Source organism: Saccopteryx bilineata, chromosome 3, assembly GCF_036850765.1.
Source record: "Saccopteryx bilineata isolate mSacBil1 chromosome 3, mSacBil1_pri_phased_curated, whole genome shotgun sequence".
Classification (NCBI taxonomy): domain Eukaryota; kingdom Metazoa; phylum Chordata; class Mammalia; order Chiroptera; family Emballonuridae; genus Saccopteryx; species Saccopteryx bilineata.
In genome coordinates, this window is record NC_089492.1 from 285112971 (window position 1) to 285133514 (window position 20544).

At 51.3% G+C, this 20544-nt stretch overlaps 1 non-coding gene across 1 annotated transcript; it reads right to left on the minus strand.

Annotated features, from left to right (window-relative positions):
* Window positions 1-356: 356 nt before the first annotated feature.
* Window positions 357-472, minus strand: LOC136332620 (U5 spliceosomal RNA). Its single transcript, XR_010730788.1, has one exon. It is a non-coding gene; the product is annotated as a U5 spliceosomal RNA (small nuclear RNA).
* Window positions 473-20544: the final 20072 nt, after the last annotated feature.

Here is a 20544-nt window from a genome sequence, read left to right on the forward strand (position 1 = left end):
CGGGGCTCCACGGGTGTCCCTTCCCAGCTGGACGGTCCCTCCTGGTCCTCCTGGATAGGCGGACAACCTGTACGCCCCACAACACCCTTCCGGAAGCAACTTGTTAACTTGTTCACGGTCCCGTCAGTCCAAGAGTACTGCTAGTCTACATGCCTACTGTTTTCCAGGGGAAACCGTGCCTGAGAATGAATACCGACAAAAGTCAGAACTACTTAATAACACTGCCCAACGGAAGCAATAGGAGAAAACAACACCAATAAACACATAATTACCTAAATATAGAAACAAAGAAAGGCAAACAACACACACAAAACCCACTGGGAACATAACCACTCTACTTTTAAACACTGTTAATGAGCCTTACAAACGCAAGGCCTCAAAAAATTGGTTCAAAACTCAGAATTGTTCCTCTCCACGGAAATCTTTAGTAAAAGGCGAAAGATTTATGCGATCTGAAGAGAAACCAGAGTATGTCTGTCAATCCCGACCCATATTCCTCCATTAACTATCATCCCTAATACAATAATGGTGATTATTTTCTCCAACATATGGTAACTTTTCCCTTTTCTTCACACAATTTCATGAAGAAGTCTCACTTTAAGGGAAAAATTATTGAAAGTAAAATGGAGATCCTAGTCATTTTTTTAGGTTAGAATATGTTCAATGTGCAAAGCGTTGTGGGTATGCAAATGAACCCTCAGCCCTGAGCTCCGGCTTCCGGAAATAGATCTTCCGTCTTGGAGCCGAGACTCGGACTACCACTAGGGGGCAGAGTGGAGTCTTGTCCAACCATAAAGTCTCACTTTTGTACTTGGCACTACAAGTAAAATTTCTTTTGGACTTAAATAAATAAAATAATTCAAGTTGTAAAATAACTTGAAAATAATTACACCCATCCTTCCACCCATCCATTCATCTGATAAAAATGTATTGAGCATGTTAAGCCTAATCCGGAGGGACTCGAAACATTGAAGACACGAACAAAATCCGTCGATTACACACTAAAGCTTTATTGTCTAGCTTGGCCAAGCGACAGCAACTCCGACAGAAATCTGAGGGAGAGCGCACGGGCCCTTTGTTTTACCTTAATTTTTATAGTTTTGCAAGCGGAAAGTACAGAAGCAAAAATTGCAATTAGGTGCCCTTTACCATTATTGGTTATAGTCATATGCCCTTTAACATGATAGGACCATGTTCAATTTGCAAGCCATACATCATTTTGGAGAAAACAAAATTTATAAGTCAACACAATGATAGAAAGAAGTCTCTTCCTGCACCTGGCTAGCCATTCACCCCTTTCCCCACAGGTGTGGTGGAATGTCAGGGAATCCATGTTTTCCTTCCCTTTGCATTTACAATACAATGCCAAGGGCCATCCTGGTTTTATGCCAATCACACAGTACAGAGATCATTCACAAAATTTCTCTGCACACCTTAACCCAAATTAATAAAATGTTCTTTAAGCCTTTTAAAATACTAATATTGATTCTGTAGCTTTTGGTACTTTACAACACCTGCGGGTGAGTTGGCGCAGTGGCTCCTCAGGGCTCCTCAAGCACTGTTTTAAACCCTGTGCTGGGCTCTAGGGATAGAGCATATCCCTAACATTTCATCTTCAACCAGCGCGCTGTGTGATGGCGGAGCCAGGTGTGTGTGGGGAGCACTGATCACAGAATGACACCTGAGTGGACGTTAAGTGATCCACTAAGTAGGGTGGCGAGAACGGTCCGGCAGGGAGGCACACTGCTGAAGGTGTGAGTCATCAGATGGCACTCAGTGCCACGCTACGGCTGGCCTTCACTTAAGGACATGGGAGGTATGGGAGAGTTTTAAAGGAGAGTAACGCGATCAGATCAGTGTTACAATACAGTGCTCTCGTCACACGTCCCTGGCCCAACAGGTCAGTGTCACCTGGGTGCAGTAAGTCCCCGAGTTACAAACATCTGATCTATGTACAACTCATACTTACGAATGGAGCACCCTAAGGGCTGTTGGTCATCAACTGCAGTTGGACATCAGTGAAAATGACATCGCAGAGTTATTCGACTCCCGTGGCAAAGAACTAACCAATGAAGACCTTACGGAGCTAGAGCAGCAGATGATAGCATTTAGGGGGAAAAATCAGGGACCTAGAAACTCCAGAACCAAAAACATTTTCTACAAAAGTTAGCTGATGCTCTTCCTCTCACTGAAGTGATGCTCTTCCTCTCACTGAAGTGATGCTCTTCCTCTCACTGAAGTGATGCTCTTCCTCTCACTGAAGTGATGCTCTTCCTCTCACTGAAGTGATGCTCTTCCTCTCACTGAAGTGATGCTCTTCCTCTCATTGAAGTGATGCTCTTCCTCTCACTGAAGTGATGCTCTTCCTCTCATTGAAGTGATGCTCTTCCTCTCACTGAAGTGATGCTCTTCCTCTCACTGAAGTGATGCTCTTCCTCTCACTGAAGTGATGCTCTTCCTCTCACTGAAGTGATGCTCTTCCTCTCACTGAAGTGATGCTCTTCCTCTCACTGAAGTGATGCTCTTCCTCTCACTGAAGTGATGCTCTTCCTCTCATTGAAGTGATGCTCTTCCTCTCACTGAAGTGATGCTCTTCCTCTCATTGAAGTGATGCTCTTCCTCTCACTGAAGTGATGCTCTTCCTCTCACTGAAGTGATGCTCTTCCTCTCACTGAAGTGATGCTCTTCCTCTCATTGAAGTGGGAATGGCGAAGTTAGAGGAGCAAGATCCTGGTACAGAGAGGTTCACCACAAGTTACCGCAGGCCTGAGATGCTACAGGCCATCGATGATGAGACAAAGCAAAGCTCTGTACAAACCTCCCTCGATGCCGACTTCAAGAGACTGACTCCAGCCGCAGAATCAAACCCTGACTCTTTGATACCAGTCCCATCCTCTCCAACAAGTCCATCATCTTCTGCATCATCCAGGATTGTTTAAGGTTGTATTTGAAAATGTTTAGGTGTTTATATGCACAGAAAGGTAAAAATAAACTCTATGTTAAGACAAAAATCTATGTAAGTTGCACTTTTTACAATTATTTTTATTGATTTTTAGAGAGAGGAGAGAGAGAAAAGGGGGGGGGGACGTGAAGCACCAACTCATACTTGCTTCTCATACGTGCCTTGACCGGGCGAGTCTGGGTTTTCAAACCAGCGACCTCAGCATTCCAGGCTGATGCTCTATCCATTGCGCCACCTCCTGGTCAGGCCATAAGTCGCATTTAATCAGTAAATGTATCTGTTCCAATTTACATACCAACCTAAGAACAAACCTACAGAACCTATCTCATTCATAACCTGGGGGTTGCCCAAATCCATTAGAGATGCAAATTCTTGGGTCCCACCCACTCTTGGGCTCAACATGATCCCAAGGTCGCTGGTTTGGGCGAGTGGTGACTGGCTCAGCTGGAGGCATGTATTTAAAGCAATCAGTGAACAACTAAAGTGACACAATTATGAGTCGATGCTTCTCATCATTCTCCCTCTCTCCCTTTCTGTCTTTCTCTTTCAACAAACAAACAAACAAACAAAAAACCCCCAAAACAAAAACAGCCTGACCAGGCGGTGGCACAGTGGATAGAGCATCGGACTGGGATGCCGAGGACCCAGGTTTGAGACCCAGAGGTCGCCAGCTTGAGCGCGGGCTCATCTGGTTTGAGCAAAAGCTCATCAGCTTGGACCCAAGGTCGCTGGTTTGAGCAAGGGGTTACTCGGTCTGCTGAAGGCCCGCGGTCAAGGCACATATGAGAAAGCAATCAATGAACGACTAAGGTGTCGCAATGCACAACGAAAAACTAATGACCGGCCTGACCTGTGGTGGCGCAGTGGATAAAGTGTCAACCTGGAAATGCTGAGGTTGCCGGTTCAAAACCCTGGGCTTGCCTGGTCAAGGCACATATATATGGGAGTTGATGCTTTCTGCTCCTCCCCCTTCTCTCTCTCCTCTCTCTCTCTCCTCTCTATAATGAATAAATAAAATCTTAAAAAAAGCAAAACAAAAAGAAAAAAAAAAAGAAAAAAAAAAGAAAAACTAATGACCGATGCTTCTCATCTCTCCGTTCCTGTCTGTCTGTCCCTGTCTATCACTCTCTCTGTCTCTTTAAAAACAACAAGTTTAGCTTTTTACACGTTGAGAATTAATTCAAAACTGAGAAACAAGATCAGACACATCCGTAGTCTGGACTCAACCAGCAGGTGTTCCTGTCTGGCGTAACTGAGTAAATGATCATAAGGACAGCAACTAGCATTCATGTGTACTTGCTGTGCTCCAGGCGCCCAGAAATGCTCTATGTTCCTTACCGCCCCCCGCCCCGCCTGACAACCCTGTGAAATGGATGAAAAGCTGCTGTTCAATATAGTGAATGTCAGACAATATAAAAACACAAACATGACAAACCCGTATCGAATCAGGCTTGCAATCTGATGTCAGTTTACAGGAAGTTTGAGGATGTAGGAACAAGTCAAATTCGAAGGAAGAAGTATCTTCCATGAGGGGAAAAAGATCAGACAAACTCAGGATGAGAGACATTCCTTAGGGCCCTGCTGCCCGCTTCTCTTGGCTTCCCGGGGCCACTGTCACCCCAGGGCCCCCTCAGCGGAAGCTTGTGGGTAGTTAGGCCAGGAGAGGAAAGAAAGGAGAGGTTTATAGTGACAGCAGTCACAGGCTTCCTAATGGTCATGATTGTTATGAAAATTTTGGGCTGATCAGAAATAGGAATGACTGGAGGCCCCAGCTGGCCCCTCTGATCTTTTTCCAAAGCCGGAGAAGTATTCAGAAAACCACAGGACATGGCCGGGCTTCCTTGCTACTGCAATTCGCCAGTCTACCGCCTAGCCTGGACCTCAGGAGTAGATGTGCCTCCACCCACCCACCTATCCACCCATCCACCCATCCATCCGTCCATCTGTCCATCCGTCCGTCCATCCATCCATTCTGCAGCTGCAACTTTCTAAGGTACTGACACCTGTTTATAGGCTCAAGTGTAGGAGCTAATCTTCTGAGAGGCAGCCTGGCCCCTCCCCTTTGTCCTGTCTCATCGGTCTCCCCTGCGGTCAGGGATGAAGGACCTGAAGCAGGGCTCACTGAACATGCTGCTCCCCTGTTTCCAGCAGGGGGCGCTAAAGGCTCTCTCTTCGTCTGGGTGACCGTGCCTGCTGTGTCCTCTCGCTTTGAGGGAGCAGGTGGGCCAGACTGGGCAGTGGCTCAATCTGAGGCCAGCAGGCGAGGCCCCGGAGCTCCCATGAGAAATCTCAGTCCTTGTTTAAGCATTTCTAGGCTGTGACGAAGGGCCTGGCGCCCTGCTGAGCGGGACCAGCTGCATAGTGGTCAGAGCCAACCTCACTGTCTCCCCAGACAGCTGTTCCCAGAGCATTGGGAAGGGCGTAGACCTTGCAGTTACACAGACCTCAGTTCACATCCCAGCTCTGTCTGTTTGGGGCTGTGTGACTGTAGACAAGTTGCTTCATCTCTCTGAGCCTCAGTTTACTCACCAGTAAAATGGGGTCATGATGCCCAAAGCTTAGGTTAGTGGCAGGGTTAAGTGAGTCATTATGTAAAAGCACCCAGTCATAGCAGGCGGTCCATGAGTGTTGCTTTCCTTTCCAGCCATGCGCGGAATATTCGTGGCCCTAGCAGCAGTTTGAGCCCAGCACGGGGATGTATCTTTCTTTCTTTATTTTTGGAAAATTTTTAAGTTTTTTTTTTTTTAATTTATTTATTTTTAGAGAGGAGAGGGAGAGAGAGAGAGAGAGAGAGGACAGAGAGAGAGAAGGGGGGAGGAGCTGGAAGCATCAACTCCCATATGTACCTTGACCAGGCAAGCCCAGGGTTTCGAACCGGCAACCTCAGCATTTCCAGGTCGACGCTTTATCCACTGCGCCACCACAGGTCAGGCCATTTTTGGAAAATTTTTATAAAATTTTTCTTGGAGCCAAACTGACACATGTGCTGGGAGCCGATCTGCAGCTCCACCAGGGTGTCCCTCTCCGTTTTCGTCCAGGAGCAAGGACAGAGCTGGGCTCCTGGTCGGACAGAACTGAGGGCGAGGCAGGGAGCTTCCGCCAACAGCCACACTCGTATCTGCCCCCCATCTGGGGCACTTGGAAACATCACCCCAATTTTCCAATACCCCCTACTTCTTTCACAATAAGGCTGGGGGAAAAATTCTACTTTATTATTTTTTTAATTTGCTTTTCTAGATAAAGCCCGGCTAGGCAAACATCATCATGCTTGTATGGGATGTTAAACTATAAAAAGTCGGCCCTGGCCGGTTGGCTCAGCGGTAGAGCGTCGGCCTGGCATGCGGGGGACCCGGGTTCGATTCCCGGCCAGGGCACACAGGAGAGGCGCCCATTTGCTTCTCCACCCCCCCTCCTTCCTCTCTGTCTCTCTCTTCCCCTCCCGCAGCCAAGGCTCCATTGGAGCAAAGATGGCCCGGGCGCTGGGGATGGCTCCTTGGCCTCTGCCCCAGGTGCTAGAGTGGCTCTGGTCGCGGCAGAGCGTCGCCCCTGGTGGGCTTGCCGGGTGGATCCCGGTTGGGCGCATGCGGGAGTCTGTCTGACTGTCTCTTCCCGTTTCCAGCTTCAGAAAAATACAAAAAAAAAAACAACTATAAAAAGTCAGGGATTTTATATATATATATATTTTTTTTTCCCCCAATTTTATTTTTTTTGACAGAGACAGAGGCAGAGAAAGGGAGAGATAGGGACTGACAGACAGGAAAGGAAAGAGATGAGAAGCATTAATTCTTCACTGCGGCTCCTTAGCTGTTCATTGATTGCTTTCTCATATGTGCCTTGACCGTGGGCCTTCAGCAGACCGAGTAACCCCTTGCTCGAGCCAGTGACCTTGGGTCCACGCTGGTGAGCCTTGCTTAAACCAGATGAGCCCGCACTCAAGCTGGCGACCTTGGGCTCAAGCCAGTGACCTTTGGGCTCAAGCCAGTGATCATGGGGTCATATCTATAACCCCACGCTCAAGCTGGTGAGCCCGTGCTCAAATCAGATGAACCCACGCTCAAGCCAGAGGCCTCAGGGTTTTGAACCTGAGTCGTCCAGGTCCCAGTTTGATGCTCTATCCACTGTGCCACTGCCTGGTCAGGCAAAAAGTCAGGAATTATTATTTTTTTTTGTATTTTTCTGAAGTTGGAAACGGGGAGGCAGTCAGACAGATTCCCACATGTACCCGACCGGGATCCACCCAGCATGCCCACTAGGGGGTGATGCTCTGCCCATCTGAGGCGTTGCTCTGTTGCAACCAGAGCCATTCTAGCGCCTGAGGCAGAGGCCACAGAGCCATCCTCAGCGCCTGGGCCAACTTTGCTCCAATGGAGCCTCGGCTGCGGGAGGGGAAGAGAGAGACAGAGGGGAAGGAGGGGGGAGGGGTGGAGAAGCAGATGGGCGCTTCTCCTGTGTGCCCTGGCCGGGAATCGAACCCGGGACACCTGCACGCTAGGCCAACCCTCTACCACTGAGCCAACCGGCCAGGGCCTAGTCAGGGATTTTTAAAAGCAGCAAAACTCGGTCCAGGAGGTGGCAGTTTTGATTTAGTTCCCTCAAACAGCCTGGTCTGGCCCCAGTGGCAAACCTTGGGGCACGTGTTTCTGAGCGGGGGCTACAGACTGTCAGGGTCTGGCCAGAGCATCTAGCGGGGAGAGGGGAGGATGGCGGAACCCCAGACCAGACCACTGCCCAGGAAGTGGCAGTTCAGTCAGGGAAGGGCTGGGCAGCAGAGCCAGGATCCTGGAGTCAGGGAAGCTGCATAGTGTGTTCTTCGTGTCCTGGCTGTTCAGAGGGCGGAGCCTCCTGCAACAGTGGACTGAGCCAGCGGGGGAAGGCTGTCTTTGGTCCCAAGTGGCTTCTCTTAGGTCTCCTTTAGGGCACCAGTAATGCCACTGGCTTTGAGGGCAGGGTCCACAGCAAACCAGTTTGCTTCTGTCCTGTGGGAGGCTTCTGAGTGGTTTGTCCCCCACTGGGCATCTCAGAACTCAGGGCTGCGGGACCCCAAGAGGCAGTCAGGGTGAGAGGACACTTTGGAGGGCGTGGAGCCAGAACGGGTGAGACACAGGGAGCCACGGATGGGGAGGTGGCTGGGAGCTGGGGCAGGTCTCAGCCTGGAGCTCCTGAGATTGACACTGGAATCTGTCCATCACCAACACCCTGTCCATCACCTGACCCTTCTTTTCTGCATTCCACCCAGCCAGACCCCAGGGAGGGGAGGGCTGTCTTTGGAGCCGCAGAAATCTTCGTGTCACATGCCCCATCAGCGCCCCAGCAACCTTATCTCCACCCTTAGTTTTTCTTGGGGTGTTGAGAGCAGGGGACCAGGAGCTCAGGTACCGGGATGGGGACAGGTCTCCTGGTGCGGAAGTGCACAGTGGCTCCCGCCCCTGCAGGCAGCCCCTCACCAGCACCACACAGCCTCGATATCGCCGAGGGAAAAAAACACCCCTCTTTGGGATCAGAGAGACCCGAGTCTAAATCCATGCTCTAACACTGCTGTGGGGCACTAGCAAAGTGCTTCACTCACCTGGGCCTCAGTTTTCCTAGTCTGTCAGATGGGCACAGCAGCCCTGTCCCATCTGCTCACAGGGTCGGGGTGACAGTGTGCCTTGTAAATCAGAAAAGCACAATCCCATAGCAAATGCTGCCTCCCAGCCTCCCCATAGCTGGATACACCTACAGATACTTTCTTTTAAAAAAAAAACAAGGCCCCTTTTTCTTCAAAAGAGTTCTCTCTTTTTTATTTTTTAAATTTAATTAATTAATTTTTTTAGTGAGAGTGAGAGACAGACAAACAGAAAGGGAGATGAGAAGAATCAACTCGTAGTTGTGGCATTTTAGTTGTTCATTGATTGCTTTCTCATATGTGCCTTGACGGGGGAGGGGGCTCCAGTTGAGCCAGTGACCCCTTGCTCAAGCCAGCAACCTCGGGCTTCAAGCCAGTGACCTTTGGGCTCAAGCCAGTGACCATGGGGTCATGTCTATGATCCCATGCTCGAGCTGGTAACCCTGAATTCAAGCTGATGAGCCTGCGCTCAAGCTGGCGACCTCAGGGATTTGAACCTGAGAACTCAGCGACCTGCAGACATGTTTTATTAGACACTCTCAGCATTCTCTGGCCGGGTAGCTCAGCTGGTTAGAGTGTCATACCAGTATGCCAAGATTGTGGGTTTGATTCCCATTTAGGGCACATACAAGAATCAACCAATCAATGCATAAATAAATGAAACAACAAATTGATGTCTCTCTCTCCCCCTTTGTTTCTCTAAAATCAATAAATTAATTTTTCAAGTCCTTAAAAAAAATAAAGAAACTCTCAACAGCAAAAGAAAAACTTTTTAAAAATTTTTGGCCAAGATTTAAAAATCAGATTTTTACAGAAGATTTTTAATTTACTTCTGTAGCTGACAATACAAGTACACTCCCCCAAAACAGCACTGAGCGCTCCCTTCAAAGTTCTCTAGGTCCGCCTCTGCATGCTCTGTGATGTCCCCAATGCTTAGGTCAAAGGTCAGAGCTATTTGCCAGGTGGCTTGCTCCGCTCCATACACTGGGCACGTGGCCGCTCTAGGTGTCTGAGTTTTCAACCTGTGCATTCTGTGTATGGGAAGTATAGTGTTGTTATTGTCCGTCCCTCTGGTCACCTCGAGGCTTGGCACCTCTCTAACCGTTCCCACTTCTTCCCGCTGCTCCCTCTAGCCCTGTGTGTGCCCACCCGCCTGGCACCAAGCACTGACTCTGGAGGTTGGTGACATTTAAGAAAGCTGCTGGCTCTGGCTCCCTGCAGAAGAGAAGCTGTTTATCCACTCAGACAATACATTACACTTTCCCGTCCTGACAGTCGAGGGCTGCACGGACCAATTTAGACAGTTTGAGACATTTTGGGGGTCTGGAGGAGCTCCCCAAGTTCCTGATGTGCTGTGCTGTGGCGAGTGGAGTGGGCCCATCCCACCTGAGTCAGCGCACTGCCATCCTGCCCCACAGAGCCATCTCTGTCTCCCCCCGCCCCACCCAGGTCTCTGGAGAGCCAGGTCCCACGATCAGACGCCCGGGCTGCAGGGCAGGAGCCCATCACAGAAGCCCGTCCTCAGGCAGGATCCCAGTGGGAAGCCTGTGCCTCCCATGGTCCCTCCAGGGAGCCCCTGGATACGAGGTTTGGGCTCTGATGGTAGTAGTAGGAGGCCTGGGAAGGCCCACTCTGGCCTTTCTCCTTTGTGATGTGCCCATTTCCCTGCAGGACAGTGGTGCCCAGGCCCAGATGCCCACACCAGGCTGTTTCCCAGGACCACCTTCCTTATGTAGAAATGGACCCACATATGGTCTCAGACCCATCACCTCGGGGGGCTGCAGCCTCCTTCCAGGAATGCCACCTGGATCTTAGAACTTTGGAGCAGGGTGTCTTCATCCACCACTAGCGCGCTCAGGCAAGCAGGCCCATCCCTCTGGCCTGCTCACTCAGAGAGCCTGCAGGAGTCTGAGCAGAGCACTCTGGGGAGGGGGCCGGGACAGAGGCCGCGGAGCGAGGACTGTTGTGAGGACGGACGTGTGCTGACACAACGCGAACAAGGGAGCAGAGGCTGGGGGTCAGGTTCCCTGAGTTCAAATCCCAGTTTCGCCCTTGGTGGCTTCGCAACCTTGGGGACAATAACAGAGGCTTAAGTGAAAGCAAGGCCACGAAGCACTTGGCAAGGTAGCAGGTGCTCAGAAAAGGCCCAACAACTGTTATCATTGATACAAAAATGGTATAGAACCTGCAACATGGCAAATAGAGGCTCCCTGGGCCAAGGTGTCAGTTGACCTATGATTCCCACAGGTGTAGACGTGATTTCCAGGGCAGGGACCTGACTTTGGGCCCCATGAGGGTGTGCCAGCCCTGAGCATGGCCGACTGCCAGGGAGGGGGCGGGAGCTTTTGCTGTGGCACCCCGGCATGGTGGGCTCCGTGAGCTGCCCTCTCGAAAGGCAAGTGTGCTCACACGGAACACACGTTCGGGACACAGGTCCCTCCACCCAAACCCATAGAAGGCCTTGGGCCTGTGCTCGCCAGCTCAGATCACAGGGACATAGGGGGTTCACCTTCTTCAAGGAGGGGCAGGAACAAGAGGGAAAACAGGGAGCTATTTTGAGAAGGTGTCGAAGGCCGGGACACTAAAATTAGACCCTTGGTTCCTAAAAAGACATTGGCGCCAACCAAGGCCTTGGAGAGGGGCTCTTCAGCACGGAATGTGACCCCAGGAAGGGCTCCCGCGGGCCTGGGCAATGAGGTCAGCCTGCAGGGCCAATGGGACTGCCTGATGGCCGGTGGTCATGGGCACATCGCCCCCAGCCGCCCCTCCCGCAGAATTCTGAAGCAGTTCCAACAGCTTCCCGTCTGCGCCCAGCAAGCAGGGAAGGTGTGGGCCAGATCCGCCCATTCCTGGAGCAGCCTGCCCTTCCTGTCGCTAAGTTTTTCCTTTTTTGACTGTCTCTTTGCCTCCCATGCTTTCTGCTCCATTCTAGGGTGTGTGGGGGTGTTAGTGGGGAGGGGGGCTCACAAGAAGTGGCTACCTTGGAGCATGGTGCTCCCAGGGTGGGGCCAGGTGTCCTCGCCCAGGCGGGCCTAGGCTTCTGGCCCTGTCCCCCAGGGTCACAGAAGACTCCTATCACTGGACTTTCCTTGTCGTCTCCCCTAGTCCTTAGGGTTCACCCCAACCCTCAGGGACCCGGCCCGGAGGGAACCCAGAACATTCCTATGAGATTGACTTCCTGAGGTGGGGGGCGGAGAGCGCTCATTCCCACCACTCTGCTCCGGCTCAGCGCCCCCTCCAGGCCCTGGCCTGGGCCTCGGACTTTGTCATTTACTGTTCTTCTTTCCTCAACTTGTTTGCCAGGGTGGGGGAGGGTGGCAAATTAGATCCTGTTATCATACTGGTTTAAGTTCCTTTGATCACAGCTCATGGCCTGAGGGAGTGGTCTAGAAGGCCCCCCAAGGTCAGCCGGTTCCCCCCAGCCCCCATCCCATGCCTCAGCTGCACAACCGTCTTCTGTTCTCCAACATGCCATGTTCCTTCGCTGGAGGCCTGCCCACCTGCTGCTGCACAACTCCTGGCACAGCTGAGCCCCCTCAGGCAACTTCAAAGCCACTTCTGTGGAAAGGCCTGCCTAGGCTGACACCTGTCTGCGTCCATCCCCAGGACTGTTGCCCTTTGCTGGCACTCGTCGTGTCTGTGTGCCCACCTTCCCCATGGGGGTGGAAGCTCCAGGTAAACCTGGCTGTCTGTTCACTGCTGTAACGGCTGTGCTCGGTGCATAGGGGTGCCGGGCGCATAGGGGTGCTGGGCACATAGTGGTGTTTGGTGCATAGGGGTGCTGGGCACATAGCGGTGCTCGGTGCATAGGGGTGCCGGGCACATAGTGGTGTTTGGTGCATAGGGGTGCCGGGCACATAGCGGTGCTCGGTGCATAGGGGTGCCAGGCGCGTAGGGGTGCCGGGCGCATAGGGGTGTTCAGTGCATTGGGGTGCCGGGCACGTAGGGGTGCCCGGCGCATAGCGGTACTCAGAAACACGTCAGGTTGAGCTGAGCGGAGCCTGAGGAGATAGTGCCATGGTCACCCTTGGGCAACAGGGGCCTGGAAATCAGGGGAAATGGCTGTGTCTTCTGCAGACAGGCTGCCGGGGCAAAGGAGGACTGGGCCACTGAGGCAGGTGGGAGGGGGAGTGGGAGGAAGGGTCGCTCGCATCTGCCACAGGGCCTAGGGGCAGTGTCACAGGGGTGACTCCTCGCTTACTGGCCAACACAGTTCTCTGTCCTGGCTCTGCAGCCTGGGCCCTGGAGACACTCTAAGACTACAGTGGATGAGTATGTGGGCTGGAGTCAACTCTCAGGGGGAATTGGAAGCAAAAGTAGGAGAAAGCCATGAGGGAAATGATGTGCATGCCCTCCCCAAAGCCGGGATCACGGACCCCTCTGAATCCCAGACCGTCTCCCTGGGAGTCCCTCAGATGTGAGGCCCGGCAACGCAGAGCCTGTGGGGGCACAGAACCTGTCCCGAGGTGCTTTGCACCCTGGAGCCTCCTGTCACATGCTTGGAAAACATGTGAAATACTCAAAAAGATGTGTGCAGTTGCTAAACTATATTCACCTCCTGGCTGTCTCCCCCAGCACGCTCGCCTGGCCGTCCTGGCTTACGTCCATTGCCTGGTTTTTTTTTTGTTTGTTTGTTTTTTATTATTTTTTTAATATTTTTTTATTTATTCATTTTAGAGAGAGAGATAGAGGAGGGGGGAGGAGTAGGAAGCATCAACTCCCACATTTGCCCTGACCAGGCAAGCCCAGGGATTCGAACCGGTGACCTCTGCGTTTCCAGGTCGATGCCCCATCCACTGTGCCACCACAGGTCAGGCCATTGCCTGGTTTTTAACATCACCCACTCCGTGCTCAAAAGCATCCTGGTTTGGACTTAATGTTACATGATTATGCTAGTAAGTCAATATATGTTCACATAGGATTGTCTCTAAGATTATTCAGTTAATTATAGCAATTTAGTAACTGAATAGCTTAATAACGTAAAAGAGTAGAAATAGGCAAAATCCTGGTTGTGCTATTACAAGAATCAAAGGAAGACAAAAACGCCCAGACAACCTGATGACGGAAGTAGGATTTAATTAGCTAGTGGGGCAGCATGACTCCAAAAGAGGCAAGTCAAACGCGTGCTCCCCGAAGTTAGATTCTTACATCTTATATACCCTTTACAGAACACAGGTTTACAGGCAAGGGGCCCGTGATCCCTGTGTCTAGAGGTACACACGTCAATCACAGGACTTCAGGATGGGAGGAGGTTTAAGTGAGGTCAGAGAATAAGCATTGGCCCATTAAAGTCTTAAAAACTTTTAAGAAAAAGAAAGAGGAAGGGGTTATTCAGATAATCTGTGGGCTCCCTTCTCCTTGCATTCCTTTTCGGTTCTCTTCCTCCTCAGTGGAGGAGAAGGGGGAGGTCTGATTTCTCCTTCCTTCCTTCTTTCAAACTTTCTATTCTGAAAACCTCTCCATTAGCAAAATAATAGCTCTTCCCAAGCAGGAAGGCAATCTGTAACTTCACTGACCATTTTTAGCTGGTGTTGCCTAGCCCTCACTGTAAATCACACAAAAGTATAAAAATCATATTTTACAAACTTATTTGGCCAACATTCTACCCCTTTTGCTTGCTTCGCTGTCTGTACCAGAGGCATTCCAATGCAGGGAATGAAGTACATTACAGTAACAGTACAAGACATACAATTTCAACAGTTACAAAGGTGTCCTTTACAAAATCTCTCTGAACGTTTGGCCTAAAACATAAAATGTCCTTGAAGTTTCTTGGTTCGGGGGCGGGGGTTTCCTTCCTTAGTGCAACCAGGCAGATGTGTGTGCTGGATGTGGTGGGCTGTCCACGCAGGAGCTGTGTGGGCTGGACCAGTGCCCGGCCGGGAGGGGTGCGGGCCAAGGGTGGGGCTCCGGACGGGTGCACCCTGTTCAGAAGTTTGATTTCCTTTTTTTTTTTTGGTATTTTTCTGAAGTGAGTATTGGAGAGGCAGAGAGACAGACTCCCGCATGCTCCAGACGAGGATTCACCCGACATGCCAACCAGGGGGTGATGTTCTGGCCATCCAGGACGTGGCTCTGGTTGCAACTGGAGCCATTTTAGCACCTGAGGCAGACGCCATGGAGCCATCCTCAGTGCCTGGGCCAACTTTGCTTGGATGGAGCCCTAGCTGCGGGAGGGGAAGAGAGAGACAGAGAGGAAGGAGAGGGGGAGGGGTGGAGAAGCAGATGGGCACTTCTCCTGTGTGCCCTGGCCAGGAATCGAACCTGGGACATCCACATGCTGGGCCGATGCTCCACCACTGAGCCAACCGACCAGGGCCTTATGATTTCCTTTTTATTACTATGAACATGTCTTACTTTTTTTTTGCAAAACATAAAATAAGAAAAACAAAAACAAAAAGCCGTTTGTCTACCACACTCCCCCCGTCCCATCGCCCGCATACCCAGGTTTTATCATGTGATGATGCGGCCCTCTCCTTTGTTACTTTTCTATTGCTTATTTCTGTGTTTTGGTGGGAAACTGTGAGATCTGGTCTTTGTCATTAATAGCACAGCAAAGCAAAATATAACCACAAAAAATGTATTAGTCTTTCCGTCCTTCTTGACTACAGATTCCTCCAGGGCAGGGCCACTTTGCCCAGCAGCGTGTCAGGCTCACGGTCAGGGTCAGCAGAAGTGTGCCAAGACCCGAGGAGTGGAGGCAGGCCAGCCGGACTTCTCAGACGCGGGAGACCTGCAGGATGGCTTCGGGGTGCCCATCCTTGGCTGCCCTTCCATCTTTTCGGAGAATTTTTCTAGGTCTCCTACCAGGATGGGAACATGGTCCTTTGTGGAACAGATTTGGGTGGACTGGTGCCATAGCCTCAGGCGCGGTTAGTGGTGCCTGCCGGGGCGGGGTCTAGGTTCTCCTGCTTTGGGGCAAAGATCCCGTGGGATGGCAGACAGGCTCTCATCCACTCAAACAGCTAAGTATCCCTGGAATGTGGCAGGGCTGCTGACAGCCCTTCGTGCTCTGAGTGTGATCACCCATGTGACTTCCTTGGGGACTCAAGAAGAAAAGTGTGCCAGGTGGGCCCCAGCACCCCTATCCTGACTCTCCAAGCCGTCCAGAGCTCAGCTCTGAGAAACAGGGCAGGGTGCTGAAAAATGTCAGAGGGGACCAGGAGATGAAATTTAATGAGGTTTAAGATAGGGTCATCATATTAGCAGCAATCATACTAACAGAGCAGTTTTAAAGGATTACAATGTGCCAAGTGAGCAGTTTGCAGGCATCATCTCATTTAATGTTCATGAGGACCCTATGGGTGTAGACACAATTGTTATACCCATTTTACAGACTGGGAAGCCTGAGGCTGGAGGATCATGAGTGATTCTCCCAAGATCATATGGCTGGTGGAGGCAGGAGTGGAGCCAGAGGTTCAGACCTCCAGAGCCCAGGTTCTATTCCTGATAACTCAGCTGCTACTTACCACCAGCCACGTGGCCCAGACTAATTATCCCTTAAGTAAGACGCATCCCACTGTACAGCCTGGGATGGTGCTTGCTTATACTGATCCAATGTGGTAGTTACAGCATTCTTTCAGGTGTTATGAGCAGCAGCCAAATGAAACTTCTGGAAGCTGAAGCCTTACTTATGAGGACTTGTGACGTGCAGGGTGGCTGGCCCAGAGGAATGCTAGGACATGGTTTGAGACTGTCTGGAGTTGGATAGGTCTGAGCTCCACCCAGAGCTCATCACTAGCAGCTACGCAACTGTATTTGTTGGCTAGGTACAAAGAGCTATAAACCAAGCAGCTTAAACAACAGAAATTTCTTGTCTCACAAGCTTGGGGGCTAGAATTCCAAGGGCATGGTGTGAGAAGGGTTGGTCCCCTCTGGACTGAGAGGGAGACCCTATTGAGCCCCTCTCAGCTTCTGGGGGTTTATTGGCAATCATTGGGGTCCTTGGCTTGTAGGAGCATCACCCTGGCTTCTGCCTTCCTATTCGAATGTGTGCATGTCTCTGTCCAAACTCCCCTTTTTATAAGGACACCACTCCTATTGGATCAGGACCCACCCTAATGACCTTCCTTAAGTTTGATTACCTCTGTGAAGGACCCTATCTCCAAATGGGCTAATTCTGAGGTTCTGATGTTTGGGGCTTCCATACGACCATAACAGAGCCCTTGGGTAAGTTAGTTAATAGCTCTGGGCCTCAGTTTTCTTGTCTGTAAAATGGGGTTGGTAATTATCTCTCCCTTCCCCAACCTGCTGTGTAGAAACACCACGAGGAAGATAACCGCTTGGCACAGTGCCCAGCTCAGGAACACCGAGGCTGTTTCCTGTGGCATCCTGAGGTGAGAGGCGGCAGGGTCAGGAGGCACCTGCATTTGGTGTTTGCAGGCAGGGGAGGCAGGGAAGGGCCAGGCAGGGCCTGGCAGGCTGCAATGAGCAAGCCTGGGGAGACGTTGGGGAGTCTGGACTTCCTTAGCCGTTAGGTCCGAGGGTGGGCTGTGCCTGGCTCTGGTCTATACCCAGGCCTAGGGTGCTTAGACGTGGCTTCTGTCTCCCTGGGTGAGGCATCCAGGTGCCCCATTTCCAGGCTTGCTCTTGTGTTCTCCAGCTCCGAGTTCTTTACCCTCCTCAACGTTGACATATTGGGGATGGACAGTTCTTTGTTGTGAGGTGTCCTGTGCACCATAGCAGGGGTCCCCAAACTACGGCCCGCGGGCCGCATGTGGCCCCCTGAGGCCGTTTATCCGGCCCCCCCCACAATTCCGGAAGGGGCACCTCTTTCATTGGTGGAGAGTGAGAGGAGCATAGTTCCCATTGAAATACTGGTCAGTTTGTTGATTTAAATTTACTTGTTCTCTATTTTAAATATTATATTTGTTCCCGTTTTTTTTTTTTTTTTACTTTAAAATAAGATATGTGCAGTGTGATAGGGATTTGTTCATAGTTTTTTTTTTATAGTCCGGCCCTCCAATGGTCTGAGGGACAGTGAACTGGCCCCCTGTGTAAAAAGTCTGGGGACCCCTGCACTATAGGATGTTTAACAGTGCCCCTGGTCTCCTCATCAGCTGAAGGTAGCACCCCCTCCCTAATTATGACAGTCAGTAATGCCAAATACCTTCCAGGGGTTAGGATCTGTCCACCCACCACCCTCCTCCCCAACCCCAGTCTGGCTGGCTACCTTAGGGGACCCGGATGCTGTGAGCCTCGTGGGCGACCGGAACCCTGCAGGGACAAATCTAGAAACAGGAGCCTGGACAGCACTTGCGCAGAAGATCTCCACCCAGTGGCCCCCCTCCACAGCCGGAACGAACTGTCCTTCTCAATTCTGCCGCTTCAAGCCTGGCTCCCTGGGGCCATTTCAAGGTGACTGCTGCCTAACCTAGGCACGGTGGCCAGGGCTGGGCCGTAAACAGTCAGCAGGAAGCACAGACCAGGGGTGGCCTCCGGGTGGCCTGGTCAGGAGCAGGTGTAGACACGGCGCTGACAGGCCCAACTTATCAGGACCAGAGGCCCAAGCTGCAGACAAGCAGGTCGTGGGGCTTTGTCAGCTGTTGGAGTTGTGCTGGCCGAGGGTGCTGACAGCCAGCCAGGAGCTGGGCAGGGCAGGGCTGCAGCTCGGGCCTCCGGTTCCCACACAGGGCGGGAGGTGCACCTTGAAGCGACATTTGAGGAGAGTTGGGGATGGCGGGGAGAAGGAGAGAGAGAGAGATGAGCTGAGGGGTTTGCTTCCCTCTGACTTTTCTTTCCTCCAAAGATTTAACATTGTTTACCGTTTCAAAGTGGATGCCTGCTTACCGAAACAAGTTAAATGATTTGAGAAGGGGCTGAAGAGTATTGGGGTGCGTCAGAAGGAGAAGGGAGGAGGTGAGAGAAGGGGTGAGGGGGGCGCATGCCAAGAACAAAATCCGAACTCCTTCCCGTCCACTGCCGCCCTGACCTGGCTCTGCAGCTCCCCTCCAAGCCCTCGCCATTAGTGTCCAGTGGCTGCTGAAATGAACCACCCCAAACTTGCTGCTTTAAGACAATGGCAATGGAGCTCTCCCAGTTCTGGAGGCCAGAAGTCCAAACTTAGTGCTACTGGCCTAGCACTGGCTGGTAGCTCAGCTGGTTAGAGCATTGTCCCATACACCAAGATTGTGGTTCTACACGAGGATCAACCAATGGGCCCTGTCCGGCAGGCTCCATGGATAGAGTGTCGGCCTGGCTTATGGATGTCCCGGGTTTGACTCCTGGCCAGGGCACACAGGAGAAATGACCATCTGCTTCTCACCCCTCCCTCTCCCCCTTCTCTCTCTCTTCCCCTCCCGCAGCCAGTAGCTCAATTTGTTCAAGGGTAGCCCAGGACACTGAGGATAGCTCAGTTGGTCTGAGTGTCAGGTGCTAAAAGTAGCTCGGTTGCTTCGAGCATTGGCCTCAGACTGGGGTTGCCGGGTGGATCCTGGTTGGGGCACATGTGAGAGTCTGTCTCACTATCTCCCCTCCTCTCATTTAAAAAAATAAAAATAAGAAAAGAATCAACCAATGAATGCATAAATAAGTGGAGAAATGAATCGATGTTACCCTCTGTCTCTCTCTCACTTCCTTTCTCTCTCTAAAGACAATAAATAAAAGTTCAAAAAAATTTATCACTGAGTTTAAGTCAAGGTGTGCATATGGGGGACGCACTCCCAGGAAGGATCTGGGGAGACTCCTGTGTCTTCCTGCTCCTGGTGGCCGCACCACTCCAACCTCTGTCTGCTTGGTCATGGCGCCTTCTCAGCTCTGCATGTGCCAAGCCTCCCTCTGCCTCCTTCTGAAGACACCTGTGATTGCATTTAGGGCCCACCTGGATGATCCAAAATAATCTCTCCATTTCAAAATCCTTCACTTAGGCACATACGCAAAGTCCTTTTGTTGCCACTAAGGTAACATTTGCAGGTGGCGGGATTAGGATGTGGCCATCTGTGGGGGGCTGTTAATTAGCCTCCCCCCTCCCTGCTCCAGCCCACTGGTGCCAGCTCCTCCGACCACTGTAGGGTCACTCTTCCCTGGAATCTTGGCTCTTCCTCATTCTTTAGGTTTTTTTTTAAATAAGATTTTATTTATTGATTTTAGAGGGAGAATAGAGAGAGCAAGCCAGGGGGAGAAATGGGAAGCATCATCTCATAGTAGCTGTTTCTCATATATGCCTTGACCCAACAAGCCGGGGGTTTTGAACTGGCGACCTCAGCATTCCAGGTCTATGCTTTATCCACTGCGCCACCATAGGCCAGGCTCAAGTCTTTTTTTTTTTTTTTCTTCCTTTGCTGCCTACAGGCATCCTCATTCTCCAAGTCTTTTGTGTGTGTGTGTGTGTGTGTGGCAGAGACAGAGAAAGTCAGAGAGAGGGACAGATAGGGACAGACAGAGAGGAAGGGAGAGAGGTGAGAAACATCAATTCTTCCTTGCGGTTCCTTAGTTGTTCATTGATTGCTTTCTCATATGTGCCTTGACCGTGGGGCTACAGCAGACCAAGTGACCCCTTGCTCAGGCCAGCAACCTTTGGCTCAAGCTGGTGAGCTTTTTGCTCAAACCAAATGAGCCCGCGCTCAAGTTGGCGACCTCGAGGTCTCGAACCTGGGTCCTCCACATGCCAGCCCGATGCTCTATCCACTGCACTACCAGCTGATGTCAGGCCTCATTCTCCAAGTCTTAACTGTCATGTTCTTGGAAAGAACTTTTCCAGTGGCCCTCTATGCCTGGCATATAGTACATGCTCAACGGCAAAGAGAATGAGAAAGGAAGAGACACCCCACTCTGAGAACCCAACAGCCCTGAGCAGGGAACTGGGCTTCTTGAGCCCTGGAACATTCCCTGAGCCCTCCCTGTCTTTGTTCTGGGCAGAGTCTGGGGTGACAGCCCCCAATCCCTCCCCCCACCCGCAAACCTTTTCAATAGCTATAATGCAAGGTCCATGTCAGGCAGATCCTGAGGTTTCTGTCTGCACTGGCCTAGGTCTCAGGGACAG